Here is a 13,258-nt window from a genome sequence, read left to right as displayed (position 1 = left end):
CATCCTATTTTTACAACAGGAATATATGACATACAAATACTAAGATACACGGTACATAGGAAGACAACTTTATATTAAAACAGTTTTTCATGACCAATGAGCAAGAACTGTCTATATATTTAAGTGTTCTGCTTTACCTGTGCGCCGAATGACACTCCCCATACTTTGGGCTTTTAACAATTCAGATTTCCCACTATCAATAAATGTCTCTTTCCTCGAGTCAGTGCCACATTCACTCTCTTTTCTGAATCTTGAACCAACTTGTCTAGTCCTTACACAAGACAATCCTGATTTCCTTTTCTGCTCCTTGAAAAGCATCAACAGTGGACACCTGCGACAGCTTTATTTTGGAAGCATCTGACTGAAACAGCACCAAGCAGATTACAAATCTGCAAACAAAATAAATCAAGACATTAGTTTTGCAGCTTTGAAATGCTGAAATTAAATGAAATTGAAGGCAGTTCTGTATGACAGCATCTACCTTCTGAAATTGCTCACAATAAACTAGAAAAACACAAAACAATATCAAAATCAATCAATAGCCTTAATAAATAGACAACCATAAATCACTATGACTGATGTACAAATTTGTATTATCACAGCAACTTTTACAATGGATAAATAACAAATCCAAAACTGATATGGGTCATCAACCTACTTAAGTCTGGCTTTTCTGCTTACTGGGCAATCATGGAAACTGGAGTCTCTGTTCTAGAAAGTGACTAATCTAAAATTAATTTCCAGTTAGCTCGGTTAAACAAAGTTTATCCATTTCAATTTAGAGCAGCTGAAAAACTCCAACCTTTTGGGTCCCATGGACATAATTTGAAATTAGGAAAGGAATGGGGCACCATGGGGATATTGGAAGCTGCCCTATGCTGGGTAGGCCATTGGCCCACCTCTAGCACACGTACAGGCAAACTTTGATTGGCAGCAATCTCCAGGGTTTTATAGGCAACACTTTCTTAACCATAATGTTGAGATCCCTGCATTCCCCCTTGCACTCCCAAAGTACTAATCAGGGTAAAAAACCTGCTTAGATTCCAAATCAGACAAAATCAAGTGTGTCCAGGTGTTATGACAAAATTGTTGCTATAGAGAAAAATTTTAATCACATCATTCCTGCCATTAGAGATTGCCTTTTTAAATAATTCCTCAGGGTTGAGTCAGGATGGCGTGCCAACAGGCCAATGCTATGCTTTCCAGCATCATCCAGGGCAAACAAACAGAAGGTAAAGGGCTTCACAGGCACCACGCTGGGGGTCCCAGAGTCGGATGTCAAAAGAGGACCAGCCCTCCCTTCAGCCACCATCTGGAAGAGGAAGAGAGGCAGGCGGCTCCACACTGCCTTCCTCAAGGAGACCAGCCCTCCCTTCAGCCACCCTCTGGAAGGGGGGAGAGAGGCAGGCGAGCTCCAACTGGCTTCCTCGAAGAGGACCAGCCCTCCCTTCAGCCACCATCTGAGGAGGAGGCGGAGAGAGAGGCAGGCGAGCTCCAACTGCCTTCTCAGGAAGACCAGCCCTCCCTTCAGCCACCATCTGGAAGGGGGAGGGGCAGGCGAGCTCCAACTGCCTCCTCGAAGAGGACCAGCCCTCCCTTCAGCCACCATCTGGAGGGGAGAGAGAGGCAGGCGAGCTCCAACTGCCTTCCTCAAGGAAGACCAGCCCTCCCTTCAGCCACATCTGGGGGGAGAGAGCAGGCTAGGTCCACCAGTCTGCATGGAGAAGCAGAGCCCTCCCTCCGGTCCATCTGCCTTGGTCCAGCCTCAGAGGGAGAGAAGAATGCTGGACCTGATCCCCTCCCCCCTCACCATTCCTTCTCCTTTTGCGTCGTGTCTTTTAGGTTGTAAGCCTGCGGGCAGGGAACTGTCTGGTTAAAAAATAATAAATGTAAGCCGCCCTGGAGCCATAAGGGCTGAAGGGCGGGATTAAATACCCAAATAAAAAATAAAAATAAAATTGATTTCTTTGGAACACATAGGAAACATGGTAAGGAGAATTTTTTTTACAATTTATCTTAATGCCTTGTTAAATGTTTTATTAGAACATGTTTTGGTGTGAAAAACAAACCTTGCTCATTTGTGATTTATAGGGTTATTACTCCAATCATAGATCCATCTCCTCCACTGCATCATAGATTGGATTAACTTGACAATGAAAAAAGATTCTGCCATATTATGGAAGCTGTTGTCTCTTTCCATCTAGAACAAGAAACAGACTTCAATAATGCAGTATAGAAAGCCAATGAGAGTCACTTAGACTCCCAATGGACACAAAAAGAAGAAAACATTATACATAGCAATTAGGTCTAGTTATCGTATTCCTTTTATGATACGGTTCATAGTAATGTTTTAAATCATAAGGACCTGAATTATGTTGAGAGCTGTATATGTCTGTGAAGAAACTTCTCCACATTGTGGATCCATTTTAACTATAAGCCTTATCATATTAAGAAAAGAAAGCAAAAACGGGGCGGGAAGTAGTGGCTTTCTCCGTGCCTCTCTGCAGGCTCTCCTAGCACTTCCGTTCTCTTCCCTAGGGAGATGGTTATCAAGCATGCCTTTTGTCAAACTGATTTTTACAGCGCAACAAAATACACGTTTTTACACTGTCTCTCTTGGGATGAGAATGGAATCTATAGATGCATTTGAAGAGACGGGAGCAAGTGGCTACTCCCCTGCTCTGATTTGGCTTTCTTTTCTCAGTTATAAGCCTCCATGTTTGTACAGCCTTAAAGGTAAAAGTATTCCCTTGACATGAATGTCTAGTCATAAACGACTGTAGAGGCGTGCTCATCTCCATTACTAAGCCAAAGAGCCAGTGTTGTCGCGGACTACTCTGGTGGTCATGGGGCCAGCATGACTACACCAACTATGTCACTTTCCCATGAGAGTGGTACCCATTTATCTACTTACATTTGTATGCTTTCAAACTGCTAGATTGGCAGAAGCTGGGACTAGTGACAGGAGCTCATCCCATCATGCAGCACTTGAGCCTTGAACTACCAACCTTATGATCTTCCGATTCATCAGAAACTGGCATCTTAACCACTAAGCCATCACACCCCAGATTCCTTATGATGTAGCTCTCTGTGCAGCATGAGCCACTTCAGTGATACAGCTCCCTTGTGTTTCAGCCTCAAATTTCTGGTCACTTGATGCAATTGCACAGTATGCCCACAGTTAACCTCAGAAGGCATCAGATTAATGAGTAACGAATCTAAAGTAAATGTTTATTTAAACCCATCTTGTCTCAAAAAACCCAACAATGCTTTACCAATATAAGCGTGGTAATCTCAACGTTCAAAAAATTATATAATACATACCTGTTCTAGCCATTAACATTATAAAAACACAGTGTTGGCAACCAATCTATGAGAGGACTTCGATCCATTTCAGAATGCCATTCAACAGGTTCCCTCATAAAATAGGTCATTGGCTATTGGAGATAGCAGGATGACAACGATACTGTGTCCTAAGCAATATTGGATCATAACCCTATGAAATGGAAGCAGGGAACAAGAAGAAGAAAAATCTGAAAGACTTATCAGTAACAGTCGAGTGTATATTATATTATAAATTACTAAACTCTTTGAGACATATGACATATTTAGGAAAATTTCAGAAGGTAAAGTGAAATAATTTCCTTGTCACCATATATGTCCGTAATTGTTTTGACAGCACTAAATGAGTATCCCTAATGGGTTGAGCACCAAAATTCAGAGCAAAGTAAAACTCTAAATGTAGGGGACAAACCTTTCTAGGTATTTTCTTTTATGTTGTTAGTACCATGTGTTGTATACATTTTTTATTTATATGAAATCTTTTCTTTAGAAAAGGAGATTTGTTTTTATAGATTTTTGTGGGTTTTTTTGGCTATGTGGCCATGTTCTAGAAGAGTTTTCCTGACGTTTTGCCAGCATCTGGCTAGCCATTCAGAGAATGTTGAGCCTTCTCTGAAGATGCCAGCCACCGATGCTGGCGAAACGTCAGGAAGAAGAAACTTTCTAGAACATGGCCACATAGCCCAAAAAACCCACAAAAACTATGGATGCCGGCCGTGAAAGCTTTCAACTTCAGATTTGTTTTTATCTGAGAGAGATTTCAGGCATTATTCTCTACACTTAAGGAGATATAATGCAGTCCTCCCATGAAACCAATGGACATAGAAATCAGCTGTCTGATGCAATATTGTTCATGTTAACTTCAACCCAACAGCATGCAGACTACATGCAGGAAGCAGGCTTATATAAAGTTCCATCAGATTATCCAAGCAAGGAACCTTATTAGATTTTAAAAAATGTTTTGAAAATTAGGAAATCATTGACTCATGGATACAGTAACAGTAATATTTGACATAAAGAGTCAGAAGAATAGGATCCCTGTAATGGAAAATATGTTAATGATCTTTATCCAGTCAAACAACAGAAAAAGACATTTTTTTAAAAAAAAATCTATTCTTTCACTGGACTGAATTTAGAAATATTCCTTAGAGATATATGTTCTAAACACAGCATTACATTGGTAGTGAAAATTCATGTACATTTTGCTCTGAGGATTCTTAAGCAGATACTAACAAAAATCCTAATATTCGACTTGAGATTTTTTTTTTAACATTACTGACTATCCACATGACTGATTTTGAAATCACATTTATTGCACTGTATTTTTTCCTAGGAAATTCTAAAAACAACCCTATGAAGCCAAACAAGAAATAATAACCAGCTCTTAAGAAATCTCTCAATATGTATTAACATAAAATAAACAATAAATTTTTCCTCAAAATTTTTTGCTTGTAAAATTAAGAAAATAAAATTCTATCACAGGATGAACTTAAAATTTCAGAAACACCACCATTTTCAAGAATATAACAGTACATACCATAAAACACATCCGGTCAAAGAGGGTCTGTTCCAAACCATTATCATGTGCACTTTCAGATCCTTGAATTGTGGGTGGTAGTTGCTTAGGGTCTCCAACCAAGATCAGCTTTTCACACTCAAACCTACAAATGTAAACACATTTTAAAGCACTGTACATTATGTATTACAGTTTAAACAGATCTATATTCTTTTTGGTACTGGAGCAGCTGATATTATGCTTATTCACTACTATATTATCCAGTGCTACACATTGTATAATGCCGTACCATAATCAAAGAATGTCAATAATAATGCTGCCTTGACTATAGAACTGTGATTATTGATGCTTTCATCCATTTGTTTTTTTTAAAAAAACTGGACGTTTTCCTAAGCATTTCAAAAGATAGGAATTGAATACATATTACTAATGTATGCATATGGCTCTCCCTGATGAGCTTGTCAATAAAAAATATCCATTGATAGGCAGAAGTAGGTTTGCAAACCTGTGCGTTTATTATTATTTAATATAATTAAACAAACAATTCTCCGATACTGTTAAAATAGTGAGAATATGTGTCCATCCGATCACCTTCTTCTTGCATACTCAAAATGGCTAAAACAACAACATTGACCAACTATAAATATATTCACAGGACAGCAGGTGGGCCGTGACATAAATACCTTGCAATAGGAAGAAGAGATGTAGGTTCGGTCATCTGACTGCACTCATCCAGAATCACTATGGGGAATTTAAGGTTTTTCATGCAAGGGAATGGGCAAGCAGCACAGGTAGCCCCCACTACCTTCACCTATTCCATGTGAGAGAAAATAACTTTTTAAAATTCAATCTACTGACATTGGTAATTTTTATGACCATAAGCTATATAATCAAAACTATATAATCAAAAATTCTGATGTTTAAATAAATAAGATACATGCCATAAATGATATTTACATAACATATTCTTTTAGGGCTAAACTTTTGCACAGTGTTCTGAGTGTGAAATGTTTACTTGGTTGAAGTGTAATTCCTTTTCAACATATACTGAGTGTTTACAGTCTGTGTGCCATTGTTTTATTTGCCAGATTTTTTATGTACCTTGATTAAAACTAGATATGCCTTACAGCACAATATAATTTGTGTCAGATATTTCATTTTATCTGTACCTGTTGCAGCAGAGCTTTGTTGGTACCCAGCTTATGGTGTTCAATGGTTCTCCTTACATAGACTTTTTTCTGCTGGGGTTAAATCCTCCTTCATCAGAGCAAGCAATTCCTTTAGTTGTTCACTTTCAGGTCCCGAGCCAGCATGCAAGCTTCAAACATATTGTAAATAGAGAAATAAATATACTATAAATATACTATATAAAGATCTATAAAAAGATGCAACAAGATCCAAAAGCCTCAAAACGTGATACCTTTATTGGTCAACCAAAAGGCTGAAAATATATCATCCAAGCTTTTAAAGCTTCACTGGTTTCTTAATCAGAAAAAGATGTTAAAATCATATAGAAGAAAAGGGATAATTTTAAGAGTCATGGGCCTAAATCTTGTCTCAAGTGTTATTTCTGTTGTCATTTAAGATGGTCTAGAGGAATATCTATCTAGGCAGAGGCTATTCCTCTCCTTGGCCATGTGGGGACTGGGGACAAAAGGCAATAAAATACAGGTAATAAAATTTCAACTCCATTAGCAACAAAAAGGTAACTTGCCTTGAGATCTAGGCTACTCCTACCCTGTGCAAAGCCAACTAAAGAAATGCATGTACTGTTACATCTGGAAAAACTTTAAAGTGCTGTATAGGTAAAAATTGCCAGTTATATCCCAAATGAAAAAGTTTTACCATTGCTGGAGTTAAAAACCTCCAAGAATTAAGTCACAATCCATTATCATCCTCTTGTTAAAGTTTCCCCTCTTGCGGCAAAAATCAGTATCTTCAAATCCGAGAAATGTATTGAATGGTTAACAAAATTATAGCTCTTTGATGAATTTTGTATTTTGCAGTATTTTGCAACATGGCTGACACAACTACCTGATCACTGAGCAGTGATCTGAACCCTGGTGAACATACAGCCCTAGCCCAACATATTAAATCACTACACCATTAAAAGTTTTAAAACTTAGTTTTAAAACTAAGTAAGATTATATTTTTGTATGTGCAGGGCTTTCTTTTTTATCTGAAGGGGCATTCATACATTATGTAAATATTCCAGCAATATATTATGTATTTCATTTTAAAGTGTACATTGCTTCCTATCAGTGGTTGTTTTCAAAGAACTCTATAAAAATTGAAATGATCATTGTAATTTCAAAAATCAAGACAAAGAAATGATACAAAACACAGTTGACATTTTATAGGCATGGGAGACTAAAGAGGTCTTTGCTTGCCAAAGGGCCCATACAGACAGGCCAAAATAAAGCTGCTTCAGGTCACTTTAAGCCATCCACACCCCAGATTCCTTATGATGTAGCTCTCTGTGCAGCATGAGCCACTTCAGTGATACAGCTCCCTTGTGTTTCAGCCTCAAATTTCTGGTCACTTGATGCAATTGCACAGTATGCCCACAGTTAACCTCAGAATGGCATCAGATTAATGACAGTAACGAATCTAAAGTAAATGTTTATTTAAACCCATCTTGTCTCAAAAAACCCAACAATGCTTTACCAACTATAAGCGTGGTAATCTCAACAGTTCAAAAATTATATAATACATACCTGTTTCTAAGCCATTAACATTATAAAAAACACAGTGTTGGCAACCAATCTATGAGAGGACTTCGATCCATTTCAGAATGCCATTCAACAGGTTCCCTCATAAAATAGGTCATTGGCTATTGCGAGATAGCAGGATGACAACGATACTGTGTCCTAGCAATATTGGATCATAACCCTATGAAATGGAAGCAGGGAACAAGAAGAAGAAAAATCTGAAAGACTTATCAGTAACAGTCCGAGTGTATATTAATATTATAAATTACTAAACTCTTTGAGACATATGACATATTTTAGGAAAATTTCAGAAGGTAAAGTGAAATAATTTCCTTGTCACCATATATGTCCGTATATTGTATTTGACAGCACTAAATGAGTATCCCTAATGGGTTGAGCACCAAAATTCAGAGCAAAGTAAAACTCTAAATGTAGGGGGACAAACCTTTCTAGGTATTTTCTTTTATGTTGTTAGTACCATGTGTTGTATACATTTTTTATTTATATGAAATCTCTTTCTTTAGAAAAGGAGATTTGTTTTTATAGATTTTTGTGGGTTTTTTTGGGCTATGTGGCCATGTTCTAGAAGAGTTTTCCTGACGTTTTGCCAGCATCTTTGGCTAGCTCATTCAGAGAATGTTGAGCCTTCTCTGAAGATGCCAGCCACACAGATGCTGGCGAAACGTCAGGAAGAAGAAACTTTCTAGAACATGGCCACATAGCCCAAAAAACCCACAAAAACTATGGATGCCGGCCGTGAAAGCTTTCAACTTCAGATTTGTTTTTATCTGAGAGAGATTTCAGGCATTATCTCTACACTTAAGGAGATATAATTGCAGTTCCTCCCATGAAACCAATGGACATAGAAATCAGCTGTCTGATGGCATATTGTTCCATGTTAACTTTCAACCCAACAGCATGGCAGACTACATGCAGGAAGCCGGCTTATATAAAGTTCCATCAGATTATCCAAGCAAGGAACCTTATAGATTTTAAAAAATGTTTTGAAATTAGGAAATCATTGACTCATGGATACAGTAACATAATATTTGACATAAAGAGTCAGAAGAAATAGGTCCCTGTAATGGAAAATATGTTAATGATCTTTATCCAGTCAAACAACAGAAAAGACATTTTTTAAAAAAAATCTATTCTTTCACTGGACTGAATTAGAAATTCCTTAGAGATATATGTTCTAACACACAGCATTACATTGGTACTGAAAATTCATGACATTTTGCTCTGAGGATTCTTAAGCAGATACTAACAAAAATCCTAATATTCAACTTGAGATTTTTTTTTAACTTATGACTACTCCACATGACTGTTTTGAAATCCACATTTATTGCGCTGTATTTTTTCCTAGGAAATTCTAAAAACAACCCTATGAAGCCAAACAAACAATAACCAGCTCTTAAGAAATCTCTCAATATTGTACTAACATAAAATAAACAATAAATTTTTCCTCAAAATTTTTTGCTTGTTAATTTATCTACTTGCACTTTTACATACTTTTGAACTGCTAGGTTGGTAGAAGCTGAGACTAGTGATGGGAGCTCATCTCATGATGCGGTGCTTGGGCCTTGAACTGCCGATCTTGCAATCATCAGAGTCAGCATCTTAACCACTGAGCCACTGCATTCCTTATAAATGCATTACAAATATCAATAGTACACAGAGTGCCTTGTAATATGATCACATATTTAAATTCCAAAATAAGAATTTCTGTTTTGAAAACATATGGTACCCAAATGCTAATAAAATGGATTCAATATGATAATTAGCAAATAGTATTCTGAAAGCCATCACTTAACAGCCATTTGGCTCAGAATATTGGTGAGAAAACATAGGAAATATTAAGAACTACAAAATACCATGATTTTTTTTTGTCTCTCTTCAATTTTGACATTATTTTTGCACAATGTCCTGTATATACTCATGTATAAGTCTAGAAATTTTAGTCAAAAATTGACCCAAAAAACCTGGGTTGACTTATCCAGGGGTCAATGTAATTAATAATAATAATAATAATAATAATAATAATAATAATAATAATAATAATTTATTTGTGTTTCCCCACATCTCCCAAAGGATCGAAGCGGGGTTACAGACTACTGCTTTAACTCATTACTGTACTTTAACTCTCATATATATATATATATGGAGTCATCCCCTTTCTCTGAATAGAGTGGTAAAAGGCGAGAGCTTATTCCATCCTGGGAGCACCAAAAAGAAACATGGATTCCCTCTACTCTCTCATCCATCCAGCCTTTAGTATGAGCACAAACAGTTATGCCTGGCAGAATTTTCTAAGTTCTTTGGCATCATTTTCCTTTGTATCATCCTTTACATCCTTTGTTACATGTCCCTAAATTTTACCCTTGACTTATCCATGGGTCATATCAAAATCCATAATTTTGGCTCCAAAACCTGCCCTCGACTTATACATGAGGTTGACTTATAGCTGAGTATATATGGTACTTGAAACTTCTTTTCTTTTCTTTTAAAATATATTTGCTGGTGAAGAAATTTTAAAACTACTCATGGATTTTTATGAATGCAAAAATACAGGAACATTAAGATATGCTTCATCTACTTCAGAGCTGCCATTTTAATCCCAATAGTACATTCAATATTTTTAATACTAGTGTATCAAATGATGCCATTATGACAGGTAGTATTTGAATCCACTAACATGTCTGGTGTTACATTAAGTGGTCTGGTACTCCCACAATATTACCTGTAATGATTGCAACTTCTGAACATGTTTTAATGTGAATTAAATTATTATGTAATTAGAGCCACTGTGCATTGAGCATTGGACTGTTACTCTGGAAACCGGGGTTTGAACCTTGGCTTGACCATGTAAACCCATTGTGTAATGATTGACAAGTCACACACTCTTAGACTCAGAGGATGGCAATGGCATCCAAATAAGCTTGCCAAGAAAACCCCATGATAGGTTTGCTTTATGGTAGTCATAAGTTGGAAACGACTTGAAGGCACAAAACAACAACAACAACAATGTCAGCCCAATCACTATGTGTGTTGTAACCATATACACAACCACAGAATCTGTTTTAACCATGTAAACTGCACCACATGCAATGTGAAGCAGCATGTAGCTCAATGCTAAAGATATTTACATGGAATAAAGTCCTACTTAGCTAAAGTATTAACTATAAAAAAAAGTCTAGTCAGATTTAACAGTAATGTGTGCTAGAAATGACATCAACAGTGCTAGCAACAAATATATTGTCCCGCTGTCTTGATTTGGCAAGGAAAGTTCTGTTCAATCCTTTATTTTCCCATTTTTCAGCTGTTTTTAAAATGTCCCAATTTCTTTCTCTTCCTGTTACTTTCCTTCCAAGCTTACTTCAGTTGCTGGAAACCAAGAGGCTGTGCAGACTGCCCCTAAGCTGTGCTGGATCAGGACGGTGGCAACCGCATGCCACAGCCCCAATCTAGCCTTTTCAGGGTGCGAAAAGGAGCTGCAAAAAGTGGCTCCTTTTTACGCCCTGCAAAGGACGTGATAGCCATGGTTTAAGGCGCTCCTTTGGTGCTGTGTTGTGTAAACACAGTGCCAGAGGAGCATTGTGGAGTGTGGAGTGTGGAGTGGCATGCAGCATCACGCCACCATGGTGGTGGATTTGGGGTGTGTGTCATATGGATGCCACACCCCAACTCCACCCACAGGCTGGCCTTAATGGCCGGCCTGCACAGCCCCTAAGTTCAAAGTGCAAAGTAGCTTACACTAAGTTAATGCAAAATGTGGGAGAGGAGCTGGAGAATTCTTGTCCTTCACTGTAGACTCATTGGTTTCTTTCTTTTTCTTAGAACTTCAATTCCTGCATTTAAAAAGCTTCTTGTAAGGCTAAACAGACCAGAGGAGGCTCCACACATGGCCATATTGCCCATTTTTAGCTCAATTTTTAAAAATCCCAGTAATACCCAAAACAGAAGTATTCTGCTGAATCGACCAAATTCCTTAACAGATCCAATAAAGCAGATACCATTTATTAAACAGAAGCACTTGCTAGTCAAAGAGCCAGTTCTGCAGGATTTAATTCTCATTAAGGGTAGGAACTAATATGATTTGTGCTGTTTCTGTAAAATACATTTTCAGTGTTATATTTAGTATTTATTTAGTTGATTCATTTCCTGTGACTCATCTGCAGGCTACTATGTCTTTTGGATAGGCAGTCTGGCTAATCATATTATTTATTCCAGTACCCTCCATCCAATATAAATTTAGATTAACCTAACATAAGAGAAATTATTTAACATTATTAGAAACTTGTTTATAGTGTGGACTTTAACTGGTTTTATTTTCAAGCGAGCGTGCACATAGCATGTGCCATGGGGGCATGCCCCATTGACAGTAATGGAGATCTGTGAATATCCAAGACTGCGGATCTCAAGTTTGCAAGAAAGGATGGTATTCATGCCCCTTCATTTAATTGAATGAGAAAGACCAGAGTTGTGGGACAAAAGAAGGGAGGAGAGCTTTGTAAGAATACTGAATCCTCATGCTATCTTTGCCTGAATTGCAATATTATTATTCCAAATCGTCAAGGGGAAAAAAATCAAGTGTGAATGGACATTTTTCAGGTTGGTTCCTATTTTCTCATTTTGCAGAGTAGATAAGGTTGGCGAACTACAGTAATTCAGCAGATACTTTCATGCCAGGTGGTAAACCAACCACACATTAAAATCCAAGTTTAGTGTCAAGAAAATGTTAGGTGATAGGAGAAAATGGGGTAACCAATAAAAGGGTTTTTCCTCACAAGGTTTCTGCCTCTCCCCTTGCTTCTTTCTTAGCATTAAAATGATTAATTTCTGGTATAAATAATAATAATAATAATAATAATAATAATAAATTTTATTTATATTTCCAGCCTCTCCCTGCAGATTGAGGTGGGATTACAACCATAAAACAGTAACAAAATCTAAAATCCATACAGTAAAACATTAACATTGCTAAAAAAAAAATACAACCCAAAGCAAAATAATCATCATCTAAAATACATGGTTACAACCAGAAGTGGGGATTTTCCTTAGTTCTTTATAAAAGTTCGGGTGGGTAGGCCGATCCATCTTAAGTGCCTTCTTGAAGACATCTAAGGTTGTGATAAGACGGATCTCTTCTGGCAAGTTGTTCTGTAGCTTGGGGCTATGTCTGTGTACACTCTGTGGGAAGTTGTTGATAACCTGGTCTTTGAATATTCTAATAAATTCTTCCCATATGTTATGAGAGTGTGGGGCAGATTATGTAGGAAGAGGCGTTCCCTCAAGTAACTTGGGCTGAAGCCATCCAGGGCTTTAAAGGTAATGACCAACACTTTGTATTGCACCCGGAAGCTAATTGGCAACCAGTGAAGGGATTTTAGCACCGGTGTTATATGGTCTGACCTAGATGTTCCAGTGATCAATCTAGCTGCTGCATTTTGAACCAACTGAAGCTTCCGAACTTGGTACATGGGTAGCCCCATGTAGAGTGGATTACAGAAATCTAAGTGAGAGATTATCAGTGCATGTACAGTGTGCCCGCATCATACGCGGATAAAACCCTATGTGGGAAACTGAGCAGGAGCACGCGGGGTGTAAGGGGCAGCATGTCCCAATGGAATTTAACCTTCCACAACAACAAATAACAGCTACCATTAGTTCCAGCCTCTCTCTCTCTCGG

The 13,258-nt window shown here is 37.6% G+C and overlaps 1 pseudogene; it reads right to left on the bottom strand.

Moving 5' to 3' along the window:
- Nucleotides 1-119: 119 nt before the first annotated feature.
- LOC121931712 overlaps nucleotides 120-13,258 on the bottom strand; it is a 35,426-nt pseudogene continuing 22,287 nt past the window's right edge.

This window comes from Sceloporus undulatus, chromosome 5 (genome assembly GCF_019175285.1).
Source record: "Sceloporus undulatus isolate JIND9_A2432 ecotype Alabama chromosome 5, SceUnd_v1.1, whole genome shotgun sequence".
Classification (NCBI taxonomy): Eukaryota; Metazoa; Chordata; class Lepidosauria; order Squamata; family Phrynosomatidae; genus Sceloporus; species Sceloporus undulatus.
The sequence above is the reverse complement of the archived record's forward strand: the minus strand, read 5'-3'. Positions and strand labels throughout refer to the sequence as shown.